The 22,925-nt window shown below is 44.8% G+C and overlaps 1 protein-coding gene across 1 annotated transcript in view; it reads left to right on the top strand.

Moving 5' to 3' along the window:
- Window positions 1-20,123, top strand: part of PITPNA (phosphatidylinositol transfer protein alpha) — a 95,483-nt gene extending 75,360 nt beyond the window's left edge. Inside the window, exon 12 of the mRNA XM_073565653.1 lies at window positions 12,844-20,123. The gene's annotated coding sequence lies outside the window, so the exon portion shown is untranslated. The remainder of the gene's footprint in view (window positions 1-12,843) is intronic.
- Window positions 20,124-22,925: the final 2,802 nt, after the last annotated feature.

Genomic DNA, 22,925 nt, shown 5'->3' with positions numbered 1-22,925 from the left:
TATAGTCAGAGAACCTGATTCCAGTGATGTCACTTACTGGGCTGCATGCTGTTGTTTTGATTTAAAAAAAAAAAAAAAATCTCGGGTTTTATCTGCTGTCGAGCTACAAGTTCTCTGAATACTGATCTCTGTATAATTCTGCTCTGATTCACAGCTCTCTGCCTATACAATCAGTGGTGGGGTAAGTTTTTATAAAATCACTGTCTTATGAACAAGAAATTATTAAGTAATAGTAAACTTGCTGCCTGGTAGTCCTCCATATTCATGAGCTCTCTATTACTCCGTCCCCATCACTGATTGGCAGATTTCTGCCTCTGCACAATATGCAGAGAAAACTTTCCATCATTGGTGTCAGTGGGTTATAAAGACAAAGAAACAAACACACACCGGCGCTACAAATACACAGTCAATGGATAAGCTGCTGGCACACCTGGCAGATTAAGTGTGCTATCTGCCACTGAAAAAACAACTGCAACTAAACTGGAAGTGGCCGCGCTTAAACAAGGATTGGCCCTTGCACATGTTCGTCTTGCACGGACTGGTGACGTCACCACCCACAACTCGCGCCCCCCGCCAGTCACGCCCCTCGCTCACCACGCTACTGTTCGGCGGCGCCATCGGCCGTGGCTGTCTGCCGCTCAGGGGGACACGCTCCCTTGCGGGGAGCTGTTTCTTTTTGCAAACGGGAGGACGCTCCCTGGTTTTGCTCCAGTTTAGAGACTGTTCTTTTTAATATTCATGATTCAAAGAGCAATATGTTTAGCCATAGCCAGTCTCCGCAACAGTGAGTAATGTCTGTCTTTTAAGTTTCATTATTATTTTCAGTTTGCCTCACAAATTTATCACACAGTGTTTAAGCGCGGCCACTTCCAGTTTAGTTGCAGTGGGTTATAAAGAGCTCCGCATTAGCGAACTGTTAGACCTGCAGAAAATAAAGCTGTGATTTTATCAAAACTGTTGCAAGCTGCCCAGCAAGTAATGCATTGCTGGAATCAGGGTCTCTGCCCCTACATGAAAACCTGTTGACAGATTGCCTTTAAAATCATCACTGCTTCACTTTAAAAGACTTGTTTTTTTTTATTTGGGTTGAGGACATGATTTTGTGGCTGGCCTTGCAAACTTCACAGCACTCCTGTCTAAAATTGTTCTCTCATTCCAGAGCATATGACCAGAACAGTCCATCAACCTCCAGTTAAAAACTACCATGTGCAGTGTTTTTCAATTGGAGAAGACTGATGAACAGGTCTGGGCACATGCACCTACCTCAGTGAGGAAGGCTGTACTAACAAGTAAAGAACCTGTAATAGTGCCTTGAGAAAGTATTCATACCCGTGGATGTTTCCACATTTTTTCACATTACACCCACAAGCTTAAATGTATTTCTTTATCGCTTCATTGGGGGACACAGATTACCATGGGTGTATGCTGCTGCTGCTAGGAGGCTGACACTATGCAAAATAAGAAAACTCCCCGGCAGTATACACCCACCGACAGGCAGGAAGTACCTCAGTTTATGCTTAGTGTCTGTAGGAGGCGGACCGGGATCTCCCCAGATCCGCAGTTAACTATCCTTTTTATTCGGACGTCCATGACAGCACCACCTGAGAGAGGGGATCCGCCCTTTAGGAACAGGAAACCTACAGATACAAAAAGGGCGGCACCTCTCCCACGCATCAGTTGGTTTCCTGTTCCTAGAGGACAGGACTCCCTACAGATCGTCTGTCATGGAGTCGACGAGGGATTCCCAGGCCGGCTGACCGACTCAGGTAGCGGGGGGATCTCCTACCTCGGTCCAGTTCGGGGTCCCTGGAAGCACCACGGTGGGGCCCGGGTAGGTCGCCACGGCTGTGGTTGGAGCAAGTGGAGCATAGGGTCCGGTGGACAGCCGTCTCCAAAGTGCGGGCACCAGGTACGTATGCAGGCCCCTCCTGAGTCTCCCCCCGGCGTCCGGTCATCCTCCCGTGTCCGGGTCGGTGGGCGCAGGCGGGCGCATGTGGGGGCGGCGGGCACACCGGAGCCGGGGGCGCCCTGCCGGCTCCGTTCCGCGCGCTCCCGCGGTCTCTGAAGCACGGCGGAAGTGATGCGGCGGAAGGGGCGGGGCCGGGGACGCCGAAACCGGAAGTTGGGGGCCGGCCGGCTTTCTCAGTGTGCGCCGCGGGTGCGCGGCTGTCCGGGGGGACGCGCTGTGCCCGTGGCGAGGGGGGAGGCGGAGCATGCGGGGGGGGGTCGCGGATGCTGGGGAGGTGCCACGCCAGAACCCTGCTGACCCGGGTACAGGGAGGCCTTAAAAGGCAGGAGGCAACGCTGCGGGGGTGCTTCTGAAGGCCCAGTGATGGATACGACAGAAGCCCCCATAGAGCAGCAGGACGAGATACAGGAGCGGCCACAGAAGGAGGCCGTGGCGAAGCCTCATGCGAGTGGCCAGCAGAAGAAAAAAACGATCAAGTGAACAGAGCCGCGGAAGTTCCTCCAGGCTAAAGGACCCTCCTGCCTCCCTCCGTGATCCGGTACCTGCCTCATCTGCATGGGTAAGAGATCTTCGTGAATGTACCCTGATGCAGTGTTCCCTTATGTATTTTTCTCAGGGGAGGAAAGCTACGGGAAAACAGAAGCACAGGGAATGTGCCCTCTGTAGTTGCCCCTTGCCAGACGGCCACCCCAAAAGATTGTCAGCCATGTGTGCGACAAACGGTAGGGGTTGGAAGGGAACGAGGGCCAGGGATAGACTGACAAGCCCTTACATTCTCCCCCCGTCCTTACAGGTAGCGGAAGAAACGCCGGATTTCACCACAAGCCTGAGAGAAATAATCAGGACAGAAACGAAAGCCCTGTCAAAAAGGGATTCTTCTAGGGGGAGAGAAGTTAGCTTCTCAGGTTCGGAGTCCTCGGTTGCTCCTAGGAACAATGACTCCTCGGTTTCCCCGGCCTCCACTTCGTCGTCTTCGGATGAAGACTCGAGCCGTTTCTGCTTCCCGTTAGACCAGATGGGCAAACTAGTTAAAACAATAAGGTCCACCATGGGAGTAACAGACTCAAAACCAGAACTTTCGGCACAAGACGTGATGTTCGGAGGTCTAGATCCCAGGAAGCGCAGGGCCTTCCCTTTAAATGATAAGGTCCAGAGCTTAATAGATAGGGAGTGGAAAAAACCCGAAAAAAGAGGCTCCTTGCCACCGGCCTTCAAACGAAGGTACCCATTTGATGACCCAGTGGTGAACAGATGAGATAAGGCCCCTAAGCTGGACGCGGCAGTAGCCAAAGCCTCCAGAAAATCTTCCATCCCTTTCGATGACATGGCTTCCCTAAAAGACCCGCTGGATAAAAGCGGATTCCTTTCTAAAGGGAACATGGGAGATGTCAGCAGGCGCCCTAAGACCAGCGATAGCTGCCACTTGTGCAGCCAGATCCATGATGGTCTGGCTAGATCAACTGGATTCCCATCTGAGAGACGGAGCCTCAAGAGCATCCATTCGGAAAACCCTACCAATCATCCAGAGTGCCGCTGCTTTCCTGGCTGATGCCTCAGCAGACTCTGCAAGGATGGCGGCTAGATCCGCAGGGTTATCTAACGCAGCTCGAAGGGCCCTCTGGTTAAAATGCTGGCCAGGGGATATCCAGGCCAGGTCACGACTCTGCTCCATTCCTTGCGAGGGGGAATATCTATTTGGCTCTGCCCTGCATGAACTGTTAGAGAAAGCCGGGGATGATAAAAAGAAGTTTCCGAGCCTCCCGAATCCTTCTTATAGACGCCCCTTTACCAGGAAAGGATATTTCCGTAGAAGGTCGTCCAGAGATCAGGGCAGATGGGATGACAAAAGAAGGAGAGGTACAGGTTTCATGTTCGGAGGAGGGGGGCGCCAGGAAGGTCCAGCACGGGACACTAAAAAGCCGCCCCAATGACTAGAGGCCCCGGTAGGGGGGAGACTAGCTGCCTTCTACCCAGCCTGGTCCATGATTTCGGATAGTAATTGGATACGGGGGGGTGATAGCTACGGGTCTACAACTGGAATTCACCCGGGTTCCCCATGATCGATTTAGGGTCACCCCAATCAGGTCCTCCACATCAGAACAAGCTGCCCTGGAGGCCGAGGTTCATGATCTTTGCCTTAAGAAGGTCCTAACTGTGGTTCCAGGAGAAAGGGGGAAAGGTTTCTACTCCCCTCTGTTCCTGGTCCGCAAGCCAGACGGTTCCTTTAGGACTATAATTAATCTTAAGTCCCTCAATGAATTCTTGGTTATACGCCCGTTTAAAATGGAAACAATTAATTCAACAATAAAATTGTTGTTTCAAAACTGCTTTATGGTGGTGTTGGATTTAAAAGATGCTTACTACCATATACCCATTCATGCAGCTCATCAGCTCTTCCTCAGAGTGGCGGTTCAGTTAAATGGGTCAGTTGAACATTTCCAATATGCGGCCCTCCCCTTTGGGGTGGCAGTCGCTCCCCGGGTATTTACCAAAGTAGTAGCGGAAGTTATGGCCCATCTATGTGAATCTGACATTCTAGTAGTACCCTACTTAGATGACTTCCTGATTATAGGAAAAACGGCAAAACATTGTACGGAACAGCTACAGAGGGCAATGTCTGCCCTAGAGCGGTTAGGATGGCTGCTGAATATCAAAAAATCTCGGTTACAGCCGATGAAAATCCAGCAGTTTTTAGGCCTGATTCTAGATTCTGAGAAACAGGAATGCCGTCTGCCTCCAGAGAAGCTTGTTCGCTTACACTATCAGGTCCTAAATGCTTCCAATAACCCCACCATGTCCCTCAGGAAAGCCATGTCCCTTCTGGGTTCCCTTTCCTCCTGTATCCCAGCGGTGCAGTGGGCCCAGTTTCATTTAAGAACACTTCAGGGCGAGGTTTTACTGCATCAAAAAATCCTAGGAGGTTACTTAGAGCAGTGGTTTTTAACCAGTGTTCCGCGGCACACTAGTGTGCCGCGACACATGGTCGGGTGTGCCGCGTGTCCGCATGGCTAATTTACATGCGATGCAAATTAGCCATGTGGAGGCAAGCAGGGCGGCGGGTCGGAGAGGCAGCAGTCCCGTGTTCCTGTGTCGCTTCCTCCCTGACACAGCAGTCAGCGGCGCGGCTGGATGACATCATCATTCAGCCCCGCGGCTGCTGTGCCAGTGAGAGGAAGCTGCCGGTGAGGAGAGGTGAGGGGTGTGTGTGTGTGTGTGTGTGTCTAGGAGAGAGGTGTGTGTTTGTGTGCGTGTGTAGGTGAGTTGATGGATGTGATGAGAAGCAATGATGGGAGTCATGGAGAAGGCGGTGATGGGGAGAGGGCAATGGAGAAGGCCGTGATGGGGGTGATAAGAAGGCGGTGGTGGGGAGAGGGCAATGGAGAAGGCCGTGATGGGGGTGATAAGAAGGCGGTGGTGGGGAGAGGGCAATGGAGAAGGCCGTGATGGGGGTGATAAGAAGGCGGTGGTGGGGAGAGGGCAATGTTGGGGTTGTCGAAAGGGCAATAATGGGGTGGTGGGGAGAAGGAAATGATGGAGGTAGTGGAATGGGCAATTTCTACATGAAGGGGATTATGATGGGGCATATTACTACAAGAAGGTGATAATGATGGGGCATATTACTAAAAGAAGGGGATAATGATGGGGCATATTACTAAAAGAAAGGGATAATTATGTGGCTCATATACTGCAATATAAAGGGGTACAATGATAAATACTATGGCCATGAGGCTGGAGTACATGCGCCAGCTCATATACTATATATATATATATGGTATATGCTGATAATTATGTGGCTCATATACGTGGGACTGTATGTATGACTTTACATGGGACTGTATATATATATGGGAATACATGGGACTGTATGTATGAGGTTACATGGGATTGTATATATGAGGGGGTTATCGTTTTTTATTTAACTTTTTTAAAATAAATAATTTATTGAAAGGACCTCTGCCAGGCATATTTCACTCTTGAGGGCTTAAAAAGCAGCTCTTGTGGTGATAAGAAGCTGATTTAAAACCCCCAAGAGTGAACTCCGTGAGAGCTGTATGTGTGGAATAATAAATGATATTTTGCCGGTCTTCAGCAGTCATGTCCTGCTTGAATTGACTCTAGTGGCGTAGCTTGTAGCACTTTGCAGCCGGCTCTATTCTACTTATAGAGAAAGCTGAGTGCTACGTCACTAGTGGCAACTAGTCCCAAATAGGCAGGATCATGTCCCCAATACGTAGCACAGGTCCCCAGTAGGCAGGAACATGTCCCCATTATGCAGCACAGGTCCCCAATAGGACCCGGAGTTAAAAAGAAAAAAAAAAACAGTACTCGCCTATGTCCCCTGCTGCTCTGAAGAGGCGCCCGCTCATCTCCGTCTTCTTCCAGCACAGGCGGCGTAACGTCATCAGGCCGCGCAGGCGGCGTGATGATAATTACGTCGCCTGTGTGGTCTCTGCTGCATACTGAGGGCTGCGCTGCGCAACGCCTTTCCTCGGCGCCTCGTCCTGCCCGCGATTACAAGGCCCGTTGGCCCTGTAATCAGTGCAGTTTAATGTCGGCCTGGCCAGGGGCCGGATAAAAGTCCTTCGCGGGCCGCATGTGGCCCGCGGGCCATAGTTTGAGGACCCATGATCTAAACCATTCAATTGTAGCTCTGGCAGTATATTAAGGGTCATCGTCCTGCTGGGAGGTGAACCTATTCAAGTCTTTTGCTGCCTCTAATAGGTTTTACTCCAGGATTGCCCTGTATTTAGCTCCATCTCTCGTCCTATCAATTTTGACCATGTTTGACGATGGGGATGGTTTTTCAGTGCAAAATTAGTTTTCTGCTACACATAGTGTTTTGCATTTAAGCCAAAAAGTTCTACTTTGGTCTCAACTGACCAGAGCACATTCTTCCACATGCTAGCTGTGCCCCCTACATGGCATTTTGCAAGCTGTAGTTCTCATGGCTTGCTTACAAAAATGTCTGTCTTCTTTCCACTTTGCCATAAAGACCAAATTTGTGGAGTATATGACTAATGGACAGATTCTGCCACCTGAGCTCTGCATCTATGCAGTTTTCTCCAGAGTAACCATGGGCCTTTTATCTGTTTATATAATTAGTGCTTTCCTTGATTGGGAAGTCTGTTTAGGTGGACGGCCATGTCTTACTAGGTTTGCAGTTGTGCCATACTCCTTCCATTTTTGGATGATGGATTAACCCCTTCTCCAAGCACGCCAGAATACTCGAAGACCACCCGAGCAACAAGTATACTCGCTCATCACTACTAATTACTAGTGATGAGCGAGTAGCATTGGTGCTCGGGTCTCCCCGAGCATGCTCGGGTGATCTCCGAGTATTTTGGCGTGCTCAGAGGTTTAATTTTCGTTGCCTCAGCTGCATGATTTGCGACTGCTAGACAGCTTGAATACATGTGAGGAATGCCTGTTTGTAAGGCTGGTTCCACATTAGCGTTGAAACAACACTGCGCACTGCGTCGGTAAGCCCCGCCCCGATCCGGCTCCCTGCCCGTCACATCCGGGATCACCGCCTACTTTCGCATTTGCACGCATGCGATCGGCGCACCCTATCTTTAGCATAGGGTGCGCAGATCATGCGCTGCTAGTATGAAAGTAGCGTGCTGCATTTCGGCGCGCACGGCGCACCGTCAAAAGTGCGCAGCACGCTACTTTCACACTGGCAGCTCATGACCTGCGCACCCTATGCTAAAGATAGGGTGCGCCGATCGCATGCGTGCAAATGCGAAAGTAGGCGGTGATCCCGGATGGGGCGGACAGGGAGCCGGATCGGGGCGGGGCTTACCGACGCAGTGCGCAGCGTTGTTTCAACGCTAATGTGAAACCAGCCTTAGGGAATTCCCACATGTATTCAGCCTGTCTACAAGTCGCAAATCATGCAGCTGAGACGACGAAAACTAAATCTCCGAGCATGCCAAAATACTCGGAGGACACCGAGTATGCTCGGGGAGACCCGAGCAATGAGTATACTCGCTCATCACTACTAATTACTTGACTTCTGGAAGCAATTTGTCACTCAGGATTTTATTTATGGGTATCGGACTACAGGGGGCTGAATAGAAACGCACGTCACAATTTTCAGATTTATATTTTTAAAATAATTAGAAAAACATGCATCATTTTCTTTACGCTTCACTTTCTACTTGTTACTTTGTGTTGGTATATCACATAAACTCCCAATAAAATGCAATTAAGTTTCTGGGTGTGAAAAAAAAAAAAAAATTTGAAAAAGTTCATGGGGTATGAATACTTTTTCAGGGCATTGTATATTAAGCGCAGCAAAATCATATTCCCAACACATCTGTTAATATAAAGGTAAAGTGCAACTGATGGAGAAAAAGCATTAGACAGAATAAACTGGTGCTCCATGGCATATCTTTGGAAAGGTTTGCATTCCGTTGTAAACTTACAGACGCCATCTTCTCACTTTACTCTTTCCCCTAAACAAAGATAAGAGTAAATGGCATCCTATCACAAAGCTTTACCAATCAAAATGGAACACGTCAGGGGTGCCCTCGCTCCCTCTTTACCCTGGTCATGGATACCTTAATACAACAAATCAGACAAGACCCTGACATTCACTGTTTTAAAATTTTACGAAATTAAACATACAGAACAAAAAGCTGCAGCCCTCACTGATGAAATACTCCTAATGCTATCGAAAGTAGCCTTTCCTAAATTATTGGAAACACTTAAAAATTTAGGTGAGCTGATCCAACTTCACGATTAACCTAGAAAAGTTGGAAGCCCTTAACATCTCTACACCCTCGGCGTACACTCACTACTTACAAAATCCACCCCTTTTAAATGGCCCTTTTCAAGATTAAGATCACCAAAACAGCTTTCTACCCCTATTAGAAAATACAAAATCGCTTCTAAAATTTTACGACTTACCCCTCCTGTCCTGGATAGGTAGGAAAAATATAGTTACAACTTTTTATACGTCCCAAAATTTTATACACTTTTAATATGCTTCCCATAGACACAAATCCCCATCCCCCCCACCGTCCTTCTTTTACTCAGGTAAATAGACCATCTCTCAATATATTTGGAAATTTAAAAAGCTCCACACTTCCATATAAATTTCTCTCTCCTCCAAAATGAGATGTGGCATTGGGCTCCCAGATATCCAGATCTACTATAAAGCAGTTCAGGTGGTTTAAACTCGCAAAATCCTCGAAGCAGGACGATGAAACAAATATAGAATACCTTCTCCTAGGAAAGAACGCTCACAAGTATATCTGGATGAAACACATTGTCATATCATCACTTCCACAACTCTATCCATTAGGCGGTTGAAAGAAAAAGCCTTTTCCCCCACTTCAACCCCTTCACCACGTAGTCCTGTATCTACTATACCATATTTTATAGACTCTGAATACTTAAACCCTTTCAACCTATGGTCTGGTTTACCCAATTACGCAATTACTCTTCACCTTTTAACCAATATCTCAAATATACAACCATCTGATAGCAACTCTATCTTCCCACAAACCAACTTGCCGTATTTGCTCTCTTGTGCCTATCTAACGCAGAAGTGGGCTCTATTTTATTTCCCATGGTTTCTCCACATTGCGACAAGAAAACTTGTATAAAATCTTGTCTCATTGGTACAGAATCCCAGAACTATTACACCACTTTGGTTTGTCAGGAACTAACTTATGTTGAAGATGTAAAACACACAAAGGGACCCTTTCCCATATCTCTTGGTTCTGCCCAAAAATATAATTTGGCCTTATAAAGATTAGGCTTAATTACTTCTACTCTAACCCTGTGAGAAGTTTTGCTATCCTGTCCATCAAAGAACTTTAAACATAAAAAATACAACCTGGTATCACTCCTACTAGGAGCTGCTAAACAGCTGATCTCACTTCACTTGAAGCAAGAAACACCCCCACTCACTTAGGATAGACACTAAAAATCATCCTCTTTTTTTTTTTTTTTTTTTTTTTTTTTTTCTTTTTGAGGAACTCAGCTGGGAGAATCATACTCACAATTTCTGAAATATGGAATCGCTGGACCACCGTGTCCCCAACCTAAATAAACCAAAAACTGAAAAGGTAGCAACAAAAGACCTCCTAACGTATAGCCCACAGTTTTTGACTCCAAATAGCCTTTATTATATTGTTCAGTATTTAAATCCTGCATCACGCTATACATATAAGACAATCCAGCCTGTTGAAAATTTAACCATTGATTCTTATTCTTCTTATTAATTGGGACAAAGCAGTTTAAACTGGTTTGAATCACAGACTTGTAACCAACTTACGATTTTACTTAAAAAAAAAAAAAAATGCTTTGTCCCAATTAATTTGCACAGCACTGTGTTATTGGTGACAATGCATTAACAATTATTGTATTAAACTTAAAGGGAGTCTGTCACCCCATTTTTGGCCTATAAGATGCAGCCACCTCCATCAGGGGCTTATCTACAGTATTCTGTAGTGCTGTAGATAAGCCCCAGATGTAAACTGAAAGATAAGAAAAAAGAGTTAAGGGCATGTCACACTAAGAGATATCGCTAGCAATATCGCTATAACTAGTGACGTTATAGCGATATTGCTAGCGATATCGCTATGTCTGATACTTACCTCCAACCGGCTCCCCCACTGGTTATCGCTGATCGCGCGAGAACGTCCTGGGCCGTTTCTCGTCGTCAGCTTCCTGCGGCGCTTCCTGCTGTGACGACAAGCGACGCGTGGAGCCGTGCGGGAGGACGCAGGATCGCCACGTCTGACAGGTAAGTAGCGACCCCCTACCCCAGCGATTTCGCTGGTGAGATCTGCCTGTGTGGCAGCTCACTAGCGACCACTTAGCGATGTACCAGCAATCCTGACCGCGTCATATCGCTGGTTGGGATCGCTGGTACATCGCTAAGTGTGAGAGTACCTTTAGGGTAGCATGTCCCAGCGATCCCACCAGCGATCCGACGTGGATGGGATCGCTGGGGCATTGTTAGCTGATCGCTGGTGAGCTGTCACATAGACAGCCCCTCCAGCGATCAAGACCAGCGAGCAAGCTTGTTACCAACGTAAACATCGGGTTTCTAAGGGCCACGGGGCCCTTAGAAACCTGATGTTTACCCTAGATACCAGCGTGCGCTGCAGGCAGGGCGGGAGGTGGAGGCAGAGCGGCGCAGACAGACCGGCGTAGGTCTGCTATCTGCTACTCCGGTCTGACAGACTGGAGTAGCAGATAGCAGAGCTACTCCGGTCTGTGCGCCGCTCTGCCTCAACCTCCTGCCCTGCCTGCAGTGCACGCTGGTATCTAGGGTAAACATCGGGTTTCTAAGGGCCTCGCGGCCCTTAGAAACCCAATGTTTACGTTGGTAACCAGCGTGCAGCGTCGCTCATCGCTGGCTCCCGCTGCCACACGCAGCGATGTGCGCTGGCCAGTGGGATACCAGCGATGAAAAAACGGGTGAGGACGATCCAGCACGATCAGCGATACCCCCCTGGGGGGGGGGGGCCGCAATCGCTGCTGGATGTCACACACAGCGATCTCGCTGGAGAGATCGCTGATGTGTCACAAAATCAGCGAGATCGCTGTGTGTAACGGGCCCTTTAGATTATACTCACCCGGGCGTCCGGTTCGATGGGTGTCGTGGTCCGGTCCGGCACGTCCCATCTTCTAGAGATGACGTCCTCCTCCTTGCTTCATGCTGCGCTCCTGCGCAGGCGTACTTTCTCTGCCCTGTTGAGGGCAGAGTAAAGTACTGCAGTGCGCAGGTGCCGGGAAGGTCAGAGAGGTCTGGTGCCTGCGCACTGCAGTACTTTACTCTGCCCTCAACAGGGCAGAGAAAGTAGCCTGCGCAGGAGCGCAGCTTGAAGCAAGGAGTAGGAAGTCATCTCTAGAAGATGGGAGGCGCCGGACCAATGCACCTGCCCCCCCCAGTAAGTATAATCTAACTTGTTTTTCTTATCTTTCAGGTTACATCGGAGGCTTATCTACAGCATTACAGAATGCTGTAGATAAGCCCCTGATGGCGGTGGCTGCAGCTTATAGGCCGAAAATAGGGTGACAGATTCCCTTTTAATAGTTGCACTGTTTTTGTATTCACGGTTTATAAAGTAAAAATATTTTTAATGAAATAAAGATAAAATGGACATCCCTTAAAGAGCAAAAATGTGGAGCAGTAAATAAACTACATGACTTTTTAAATCTAAGAAAACGAGATGCCAATCCTATCACATGAATTCAGCTTGAATGGACAGCTATTTTTTTTCCATAACTGCTTGTTAACCAGTCATAAGCAGGTGGCATCATGCATTGTTAAAAAGTAAAAAGAACCCATGCATGATGTCTGTGATAATCAAACTCCGCACAGACCTCTCCTCGAAAACCTACTGTGATTACTGTGGGACAGTGGAATAGAGCAGATCTATGTGTGATTACAAGTATTTCAGTATCTGCAGCTCTCATCTCACAGCACTGCACTTGTCCCACTTTCCCTCCTCCAACACTGACAGTGCCTTGGGATGAGAGCTCCAGATACAAAGGTGTTTGTAATGGCGCACCTATTCCCTCCCCTCCTACACTTGTAATTTGCCAAGCAGTGAGATCAGTGTGGAAAGCATGTCTGCTCCTGCTTATGATTGGTCAGTGTAATGCAGGATAAAGAGTAACCACCCCCCAGAGGCGAATCTAGTCTTAGTTTTTTGTTTTTTTTTTAATTTCTCATTTTCGTTATCTTTTTATCAGCTCTGCAGCCACAACACCATAATGTGGCCAGTTTAACATGCACAAACAAGTGTAAAGTCCACATTAAATGATTGTACACCATATACCAAATATTTGCGGTTTCCATTGCTGACTAATAAGTGTTTTTTTTTGTTGTTTTTTTTTTCCCCTTTCAGTTTTGAACTGAAGTGATGGACAGGAACATCCTGTATTCTGGTCCTGATGGATGGCTCACTTCTAGATCAAGTCCACTACCTGTTTTTTTGCAAAAGATTTGACCCTCCCTTGTAGTTTACTCTAGGCACTCTGTAATATTGTGAGCTTGTAGTCCTATAACAAGCAAACGCTGATTCTCCTACCCATGCGATGAAGGAGCTCACTCCTCAGGTGCATTGTGTATATACTGTATTAACAAAGCCCTCTGCTCTTATATTTTCATTGTCCCCAGAGAGTCTACTGAGCTGCCCTTTAATTTAACTGTCACTTTTATGGAAAAAAAATGTCTTGTGATAATTGTGAATTGCAAATATTCTGTTTTACTTATTTGAATCATGAATTGCTATTTAAAACAGTGATCTCATTTTTTTTGGGGGGGGGGGGAGGTACCAGTACCATTGGTACCACAAATCTCATCATTTTACTTGCAAGATATCTAAAGCTCTGTATGAACTGAGGGCCTCTACAGCAGAAGTATTCTTATGTTTTGTAATCTTAGATTCTGTTGGTTTATGTCACAATGATGTAAATAATCGCAATCCTTTCGGTTTATGTTATGGTAAGACAATCCAATTTCACTTTGGTCTTGACATTCCAAGTGTTCCTGTGTTATCAGCGTGCTGCCCAACTAACAGCATCTTCCAATATGCCCCCTAAAATCATTGTGGGTTCCGTGTAATTAAGTTATAATATCTCAACATATTGACCTAAATAATGTATATACACTTCTGTCATCAGTACTGATATCTAGTGCTACGTAAATCTAGGAGATTATGCTGAGATTTATACTAGGGCAAAACGTATGCAGCTACAGAATTAAATAATTTTTTTTTAAGCAACAGACGGCTGTGCAATAACCCAGATTCATATTGAATTTTATGAAGCTTAAAAGGGGCTGTCCCTTTAAAATATTTCCATATGATTGCAGAGCTTTTAAAGTAGCTGTTTCTCGCCTTCCCTGGATCTATTGCTTCCTCATTGCCATTGCTCCGATCTTTGTTGGTATGTTGATTGCTGTGGTGGTGACGTCCCAACTCAAGGGCATGTGATTGGCTGCAGCGGTCGCTTGTGCTGTGGTCACCATTGCAGCCCTAAAGAGAAAGCACTGAACCCAGGACGGTGAGAAAATGTTCAGCTTGTTAATTTACAGGTCTGCGATTCTACGGAAAATAAAAATTTAAAAATGGGCAACTCCTTTAACTGTGTAAAGAGTAATCAATCGTCGGTATAATTTTTTTCCATAAATCAATAGTACACGTGAAAATCTGCAGCTTTTTACAGTACTTTATGAGAAGTCTGCTGCATTCTCCTTCTGAATTTTTTTACACCCAATTTGTAGGTAAAATCTGTATTCAGCAAAGATTGATTTTCTCATTACTAAGACAGGAGAGGACAGTTGGTGCTTATAGAATTCTATGAAGAGTGGAATGAGGAGGCAGACACAGATATTCAGCTGCAGGTTCTCCTGAAATGACTGTGTCAGTTCTCCATAGAACTTTGAGAACTGTCATCTCCCATCTCTATAAAGGGATTTTTCCATGAACAGAATATATTTTAATCAATAAATCTTGGAATAAAAATAAGCTCCACAATTAGATGGGTCAAAAAAATGTTTGTGCTGAGATAATCTTAAGGCCTCGTCTCACATAGCGAGATCGCTAATGCGTCACCGATTTGTGACGCAACAGCGATCTCGCCTGCGATCTCGCTGCATGTGACACGCAGCAGCGTCCGGCCCCCCTGCTGGATATCGCTGATCGTGCAGGAATGTCCTGGGCCATTTTTTCGTCGTCGGCGTCCTGCTGGCCAGCATGCATCGCTGTGTTTGATCACTGGATCGTTGATGCGTCGCTGAAGAGATCTGCTTGTTTGGCAGCTTACTAGCGATCATTTGGCGACACACCAGAGATCCTTACCAGGTCGTATCGTTGTCGGGATCGCTGTTGCGTCGCTAAGTGAAACGGGGCCCTTAGAAAAGTGCCCCTTATGTGTACTGTAAAACTGGGAAACAGAAGTGGTGTGTTCCAGTCGCTACCAAAAAGGGATTGGAGAGTGGACCTGCGTCGAGATAAGATGTTTATTCATACAGCACGCTTTGGAGCTGGTTCAGCTCCTTTCTCTGAGGAAGAAGTTGAACCAATTCTGAAAGTCGTTGTATCAATAAATCTCTTATCTTGACGCAGGTCCATTCTCCAATCCCTTTTGGCAGCTCCTAGAACACAGCGCTCATTTCCCAGTTTTTCTCACCAGCCGCAGCATCCTTCTCCTTTCTTTTCTGCTGTGTACTGTGTAATGGCTGTGTCTGACCGTGCAGGAACATGGTCTGGTCATACCACAGCTCCTGGGCAGGGGAAGAAGTAACAGAATACAGACAGGACAGCATGGGGGTCACAGCCGATTCTTTGTGAGGTAAAGGTTTGGTTGTTTGTTTTTTTTAAATATGTTTTACCTCACAGAAAATAGCAGCTATGATCCCATGCTGTGATGTCTGTATCCTCGCCTTTGTTTCCTCCCAGGAGCTGTGGCACGATCAGACCATGTTCCTGTACGGTGAGACACATGTATAAGATCATCTCAGCACTGGAACATTTTTTTTTTTTTATCACATTCAATTGTAGAACTTGACAATCTAAGATCTATTAATTAAAATTGTGGTAAAAACACCTTTTAATGGTAAAATCTGTATACACTGAAGACAGTTTTTACGAATTGTGAATTGAGAGTTTTGAGAATGAAAGATCAGTCCAGAAGGAGAAAAAACAAACAATAAACTGATTTCCCTGATAAGATGGATTACGTTTCATATCTTCATGTGCACTTTTAATTTATGGGGGGAAAAATTAATTGATGGTTATGCTTCAAGTTTCTTCATGAGGTAACTGTTGGGTGCTGACCGGCTCCGAAAGAGATAATCAGGTGCTTTAGATTATGTAAAAAGCAGAACTGCTTAAAAATAGTAATCCAGAGCAGACAAGAAGACATGCCCATCTTATGGTGTATCGCTGATGTTTCTAGGTGGTGACCGAAGGTTGCTTCTATGAGACCCCTCCTGTTCTTCTCGCCATCACTTTTAATATGTACAATGTGAGAACTCAGAAATGTGGATTTTGTATATCTTAAACTGTCTTTCCTTGTAACCCATGGCAGCCAATCACAGCGCTGCTTTCATTTTACCTGAGCAGTTTAAGAAATTAAATCTGAGCATCGGTTGCCCTGGGCAACGTAGCCTAGATTTAGTCAGTAGTTTTGATAATTGAAGCCCAGTATGTTGTCTCATTGGGGTCATGTATCATTTCTGTCATTAACAAGACATAAAGCCTGACTTTCAAAAACCTGACCTTATCAATAGCAACGAAAAACTTTTCATGTTTTTTTTTTTTAAACTGCTGTGGAAAAATAAGCGAACTGTGACCGGTTGCTATAGGCAACAAGGCGAATTTTAATACCGAAGCCTGATATTTTTTTGGGTTACATGCAGGGAAGCGACAATGCATAGGAAATTGGGACAACTGAAATATGGCGCCTCTATCGATGTACTTGTACCGTCTCTACATTCAGAACCATATACGAGACCCATTGACCACCTATGTGTCAGATCTGCAGGACAAAAGCTGACAAACTACTATGGCTCTCGTTTGCCTTGGAAGGGGTTGGGGGGGTATTGCTTGTTGTCACAATTGCATTCAGTGGCCCCATATTTAAGAAATCTATGATTTTTCAGTATACCTGACTCTCCCTGTGCCGTCAGACTCCATGTTTTTCCATGAACATGTACTGTTTAGTGATGAACACAAGTGCTCGTTACTCGGGTTTGCTAGGGTGCTCAGCTACGCACCGAGTATAACGGGGACTCGAACATGTCACTCGAGTACCACAATACTTGGCAAACTCGAGTACCGAGCGGTTGCGCTCATCACTAGTAATGTTCTGTGACGGCAGCATAGCGTTTAACCCTTGGTGCGTGATGTCCGTGTAGGCAATATGACATGAATATGGAGGTCCGCTGCTACCCTTCCTTGTGATGGCTTCATGAAGTCCCTGTTCGGGAGTGTGTGACGCCAGACAGACCCTTATCAAGTGTATGGAAAAGTTTTATTTTTACATTTTAAAGTCACAGAAAGCAATTGTTGGCAAAAGTAAATGGCTGGGTAGTCAGATTACAAACATTCACTTCTTACGCCCTTCTTTGTAAGCACACAAGACAAGATGGCAGTCCAAACTGTGTATGGCTTGCGGTAAATGTATCTTTAATAATAATAATGTGGGTTTTAATAATTGTAAATAGTGAAATTATGTATTGAATATGGGTGTACATCATGAGGTACTCATGGAGATGGGATCGAAAATCTGTAGCACAGAGCAGCAGTCGCTTTTTTATTTACCACCCAGCACATGCGTTTATCAGATATCACTCCTGACCAAATATAAAGATATATTTTTGTGAAATGTTATAATTTATAAACTTCTATATTCCATTAGCAATTTAAAAAAAAAATTCAACATTTACCTCAGACATAATTTCTCAATGCCCGGCAGTCATAACATTTTTTTTGCTTTTTTTTTTTTTTCTATTTTTTTGGTTGACAGAAAAGCAGCTTTTTTTATTGGGTAACTTGTACATAAATATTAGAAATAAAAAAAATGAGATAATGGTAGAACCTCATTTTGAGGAGATTATTGCAATTCTCAAATATTTCCCCTATTGGCTTCACTGTTCCAGAAATTGGTCAGTGAGCCCGACATCCGCACAGCTGTGTAGGTCAGCTTCCCTTGTCATATAGGATATAGCGGTAATTTTAATAATCTTGCACAACAGGCTACCAGTCATCCGTGAGCATCCGCTGCTGGTTAAGGTTTGGAGATTGGGGCAATTGGATAAGCCATGTAGTGTTTTGCCAACCATTTCTGGTCTTCCCACTTGAGATATAATTGCACTTCCAATGGCTTCCAGCAGCAACTACTGCTACTTAGTTTTATAATAATTTATATATGCATCTGTTTAAGCCAGGAATGCATGTTAATGGGTGGTTTTATTGTTGTCCAAACCTTTTATATTGCCTAAATCCATCGAAATGTATATGTAGTGTAGGTGCAGTAAGGGTGTGTGCACACGCTGCGGATCCGGCGCTGCGGTGTACAGTACCATTCTAACCTATGGAAATCAAAAAACGCTGTGCACATGCTGCGGAATTTTCCGCGCGGATTTGCTGCGGTTTCAAATCCGTAGCATGTCACTTCTTTCTGCGGAATCTGCAGCAGTATCACACGTTCTTCATTGTAGATGTGTGAAACCGCAGGCTAATCCGCAGATAAATCCGCTTGGAAAAATCCGCAGACCAATCCGCAGCGTGTGCACTCACCCTCATATACTCGCCGATTGCAATCTTCGCCGGTTTCCAGTGCCGATCAGGTCCTTTTCCCATTTACATGACTCCTATTCTGACTTGCTGGATAACATCGGGTTCTGTGTGTAAGCCGAAAGTCGCTCTTACAATGTAAGACTATGGAGCCTAGAACGAAGCTACAAAGATGTACACTATAATAGCAACTTCCGGCTCTCACACAGACCCTAATGTTATCCAGAAAGTCACAATAGAAGTCCTGTGACTCAGAAGATGACCAGAATGGCACTAGAAAGTATATTTCCACACTTGAACTACACTACAAATACATTTAGACAGGTTTAGGCAATACAAAGTTTTGCGGGAGTACTTCTTTAAAAGGAGTCTGTCCACACAAAATGACTGCTCCAAACAAGCACAAGCCTTCAGTGCACTCTTGGCATGGCCAAGTAGTTCAGTGCACTCTTGGCATGGCCAAGTAGTTCACTGCACTCTTGGCATGGCCAAGTAGTTCACTGCACTCTTGGCATGGGCAAGTAGTTCACTGCACTCTTGGCATGGGCAAGTAGTTCACTGCACCTTTTCAACTACCTATTTTGTATTTTTCTAAACCCCCTTTTTCTTTCATGATCACTTAAGATTTACATGTGCCAGAGGAGGGTGAAGATAGATAAAAGGCAAGTAGGTGGAGAAGTGCTCTGAAACTTCATGCCATGTTATGGGTGCACCAAGCAAATGTGCTTGGTTTGAACACCAACTTTGCGCTGGCTGACTACCTTTAATTTACCTGCATGTACAGGGTTCACCCTTTTATATTAGATAAAAGCTTCATTTTGAACTAGTAATTTTTGTGCTGGAACCAAACTGTATCGCTGTAACAGCACCAGTGTTTTCTGGCTACCCATCTTTTATGACAGAGGATCATGATGAAAATCGAGTAAAGACCAATTTACATTGCCAATGATTACCAACATTTGTTCCTGTTCATTACTCCACATCTCCATTGATCAAATGCTCCTTTGTTGTGTAATTTGCATATTTTATGTGAACATAAAAATCATTGGAGGCATCACATCCCTTTATTGTTGTCAACAAAGGAACTGTATGGTGATGAACAATATACAGTAGCTACATGCAAATTGAAGCAAACAAGTGTCAATCAACTTGCTATATTGTCCGTTGGAAGTAGATTATCTGAGTATCTATATTTTGTGAACGGTTTCCAAAATCATATCTATAAAAGTATCTTTAAAAGTATACCCCTACATGACCATCCCATAAAATCCAACCTCTTAGATTTCTTCTATGCACAATGGTGAGTCTTGGTGCATTGGGGCAGGAAAAGTACAATCGTGTCATCAATGAGGAAATGGTTCATAATTTGTCCTACAGACCATTCTTTTCTAGTTATTGAGTTATAAATGGTGTAAATCCTGTATATATGGTAGCAGGAATATACAGTTCAAGATCCTGCAGCGTATTTTTTCTTTTGCTTATAGGCACATAAAATGGCTGTTGATTCAGCCCACTGATCAGCTGCTTTCACCATGTAAGGGAAGAGCGTTTATTTTACTAGTCTGACCTTAGGATTTGGCATCATTCACTGCTGCTTTCGGTTTTTTTAAGAATTGGTCCTACCTTTCCTGGCAATGGGAGTGGAGGAAAGTCTCAACCTTAATGTTCTCAATTGAAACTGCTGCTTTCTTGTCATGTTATACTTTGAGTCGGACCTCTGTCGATCTTCAGGCAGATAATGATTGTTTGATAACATTCTTCCTTTTGAAATAAGTACGATTTGTAGATTTGCCTAGACTATTGTTGTTTCTTTTATGTGAGTTTGTGCCTTTTTGTCTAATATTCCAATGCAGGTATATTGGAAATAAATATTCTAGAACACTTTTGTTTTGTAATTGATTCTTTTCAAATACATTGCACTAGTTTTACAACTATACATTCCTATGCATTACATGTGTTTTTTTTTCATATAGTGACCAAATTACAGCTTTCATTCAATAAAAAAAGCAAAACTTTAAGCCCAGTTTCACACATCAGTTTTTGTTTTGTTTTTTCATATGTGAAAAACAAACAGTTTCATCAGTGTTTGGTCAGTGTGTCAATTTTTATCAGCGTTTCATCGGTTTTTCTAGTATGCAAAAAAAAATAAAAAAAGACGCAGCTTTCTTAGGCCATTCCTATTGGTGAAAAACGGACAGCACTAGGATGCCGTCAGCATGCTACCTGAGGTTTTCACTGACCCATAGACTTGCATGGGTCTGTTTTATACAAGAGCAGGATCAATATCAGACATATCTACTTTTTCTTTTTTAGGCTGGTTTCACATTAACGTTTTTTGCGCAGCGCATCGTGCGCGTCCATGCACATGCGTACCTATGTTTAACATGGCGTGCGCATGGTCTTGCGTTTACATGCATTCATATGCGTTTTCGTGCGCATGCGTTTTTTCAAGATGTGCGCCTAGGCGCGCCAGACGCAACCTGTTGCTTTTTTTTGGCCCGCTGAAAGACATAAAAAAAAACCGCTTGCACACAGAATGCGACAAAATAACGCATTACAGTCTATGGGAATGCAGGCGTGCGCATGGACATGTGTTCATCTGCGTTTTCGCGCGCATGCATTTTTGGTGTAAAAATGTGTAGACACTGGTTTTAACCCCTAGAGAACGAATGCGCATAAACGCAGACGCATGCAAAAACGCATGATGCGGGTTTTTTGCATGTGTTTCTATTGCGCACGATGCGCTGCGCAAAAAACGCTAATGTGAAATTAGCCTTAGACACTAGCAGGGGTGTCAAACTTATTTTCACTGAGGAATGAATCCGCATTATGGTTGCATTCAAAGGGCTATTTGTAATTGTGAAAGTGTGTAAATGCAACTACTCCTTACCATATTGTCAAATAACCTGAGACCCTGTATTACACATCCATTGATCAAGGTCTAAAAATAAAAAACACAGCAAAATGTAAGCACAATCATTTAAAAGTATGGTTAAAATATAATTCAACTAGATTTCTTGTTTGAAAAAGTATGTATTTTTTTTATTCGGTTTTTTTTAAAAATGCTTACCTATTCTGTTTTCTGGTCCAATGTCTGACATCATTTTCCCGTGCTCAGTGTGTCTGGTTTCAGGTCTCGTGCTATAGCAATCTGTAAAGTAGTGTGGAGGTGGTCATTGGTGATATGTGATCTATGCTTAGTCTTGTTTAGTTTCATTATTGAAAACATCTGTCCCAAACATGGACAGAATAAGGGCAGCATGAAGTCAGAGCTGTGGCATCAAAGCAGGGGGTCAGCAGACTGTAAAACTCAATTTTAGTATCCTTGTACTTGTCCTCAGGCCATTATCGCTTTGAATATCTACTAATTCATCTGAAGTTGATGGGGTGCACTGTCTGCGTCAAAAAAGGATTGGAAAAGATGGCAAAGATTGCTCTATTTTAAAATTCGAAACTTATTAATTAACTGTTGCATCACATAGCCCAATCACACAGACCACAGCCAATTTTGATAGATCAGGCAAGGGTTTTTCTCTACTTTCCATGACAAGTGCAGTTTCTTCCCTTTACTCAAAAATCATTAACAGCCAGTAGCATAGCTACTGGGGTGGAAGGGGCAGAGGGGGCCCACCCGGAGCCACGGCTACTACTGTCATCACGCAGCAGTCAAGTAGACCACGGCTAATTGCCAACTCCCCTATCAACTTGAGACTCTACACATGGTCTAGCACAGTGGCAGAGTCTCGTGCAGTGTAATGTCAGTGGGTGGAGAGAAGTTGCCGGGTACCTGTCTGTAGGACTAGTGCACAGCGCCGCTTGGTCCCCAGCAGCTATTAAAAGTAAGTATTTATCTGAAACGCCGCAGCTTTACAGAAACAAACACCTGATGAGGTACTACAGCCAGGGCCTGATACGTGCTGTACAAACCATAAGCAGCCTGTATCATCTATCAGGCTCCCTTTTGAAGGGGTAGTCCAGGCTTGGGATAAAAGTCTGCCGTCAATCTACGTGACTGCAGACTGCCAAATCATGACAAGATGCAGTGTGGCTCAGTCCGATCAGGCGATCATGCCAAGCGCATGTTTGCTACTTGCACGTGTCTACTAGATACGGTTGGCATCTTTCAATAAAAAAAATTGAGAGAAGCCAAAAGAGTGTAGATAACACATGACTGCAAGTTGTATACCTGCGGTCAGATGACCATCTGTTCATAATCACCGTTACTGCGGCCATTATTGCTGTACATCAGGAGACTCGGGATATTATTAAATGTTAAAGTAGAACTCCGCACTTGAGAGGTATACAACAAGAATTACATTTTATTCACAATCCAATTAGTCCAATGTGAATACAATTTCAGGGGCCCTCATATAGTATAGTGAGGGCCATTATACAGCGTGGGGGTCATTATACAGTGTGAGGACTACTGTTGGGACCATTAGACAGTTTGGGAGCTAATGCGAGGGCTACTATGCAGCTTGGGGACTACTGTGAGAGGCCCTCATACAGTGTGGGAGCCAATATAAAGTATGTGGACTACTGTGGGGCCATTCTACAGTTTAGGGGTCATAATACAGTGTGAGGCTACTGTAGAGGCTAATATAAAGCATGAGGGCCAATATATAATATTGGGGCTATTGTGGGAGCCATTAGAAAGTGTGGAGGCCGTTATGTAGTGTGGGTGT

The sequence above is a fragment of the Dendrobates tinctorius genome, unplaced genomic scaffold (assembly GCF_039654945.1).
Source record: "Dendrobates tinctorius isolate UK_male_01 unplaced genomic scaffold, ASM3965494v1 ptg000016l, whole genome shotgun sequence".
Classification (NCBI taxonomy): Eukaryota; Metazoa; Chordata; class Amphibia; order Anura; family Dendrobatidae; genus Dendrobates; species Dendrobates tinctorius.
Note: the sequence above shows the minus strand (reverse complement) of the source record. Positions and strands in the feature narration are given on the sequence as shown.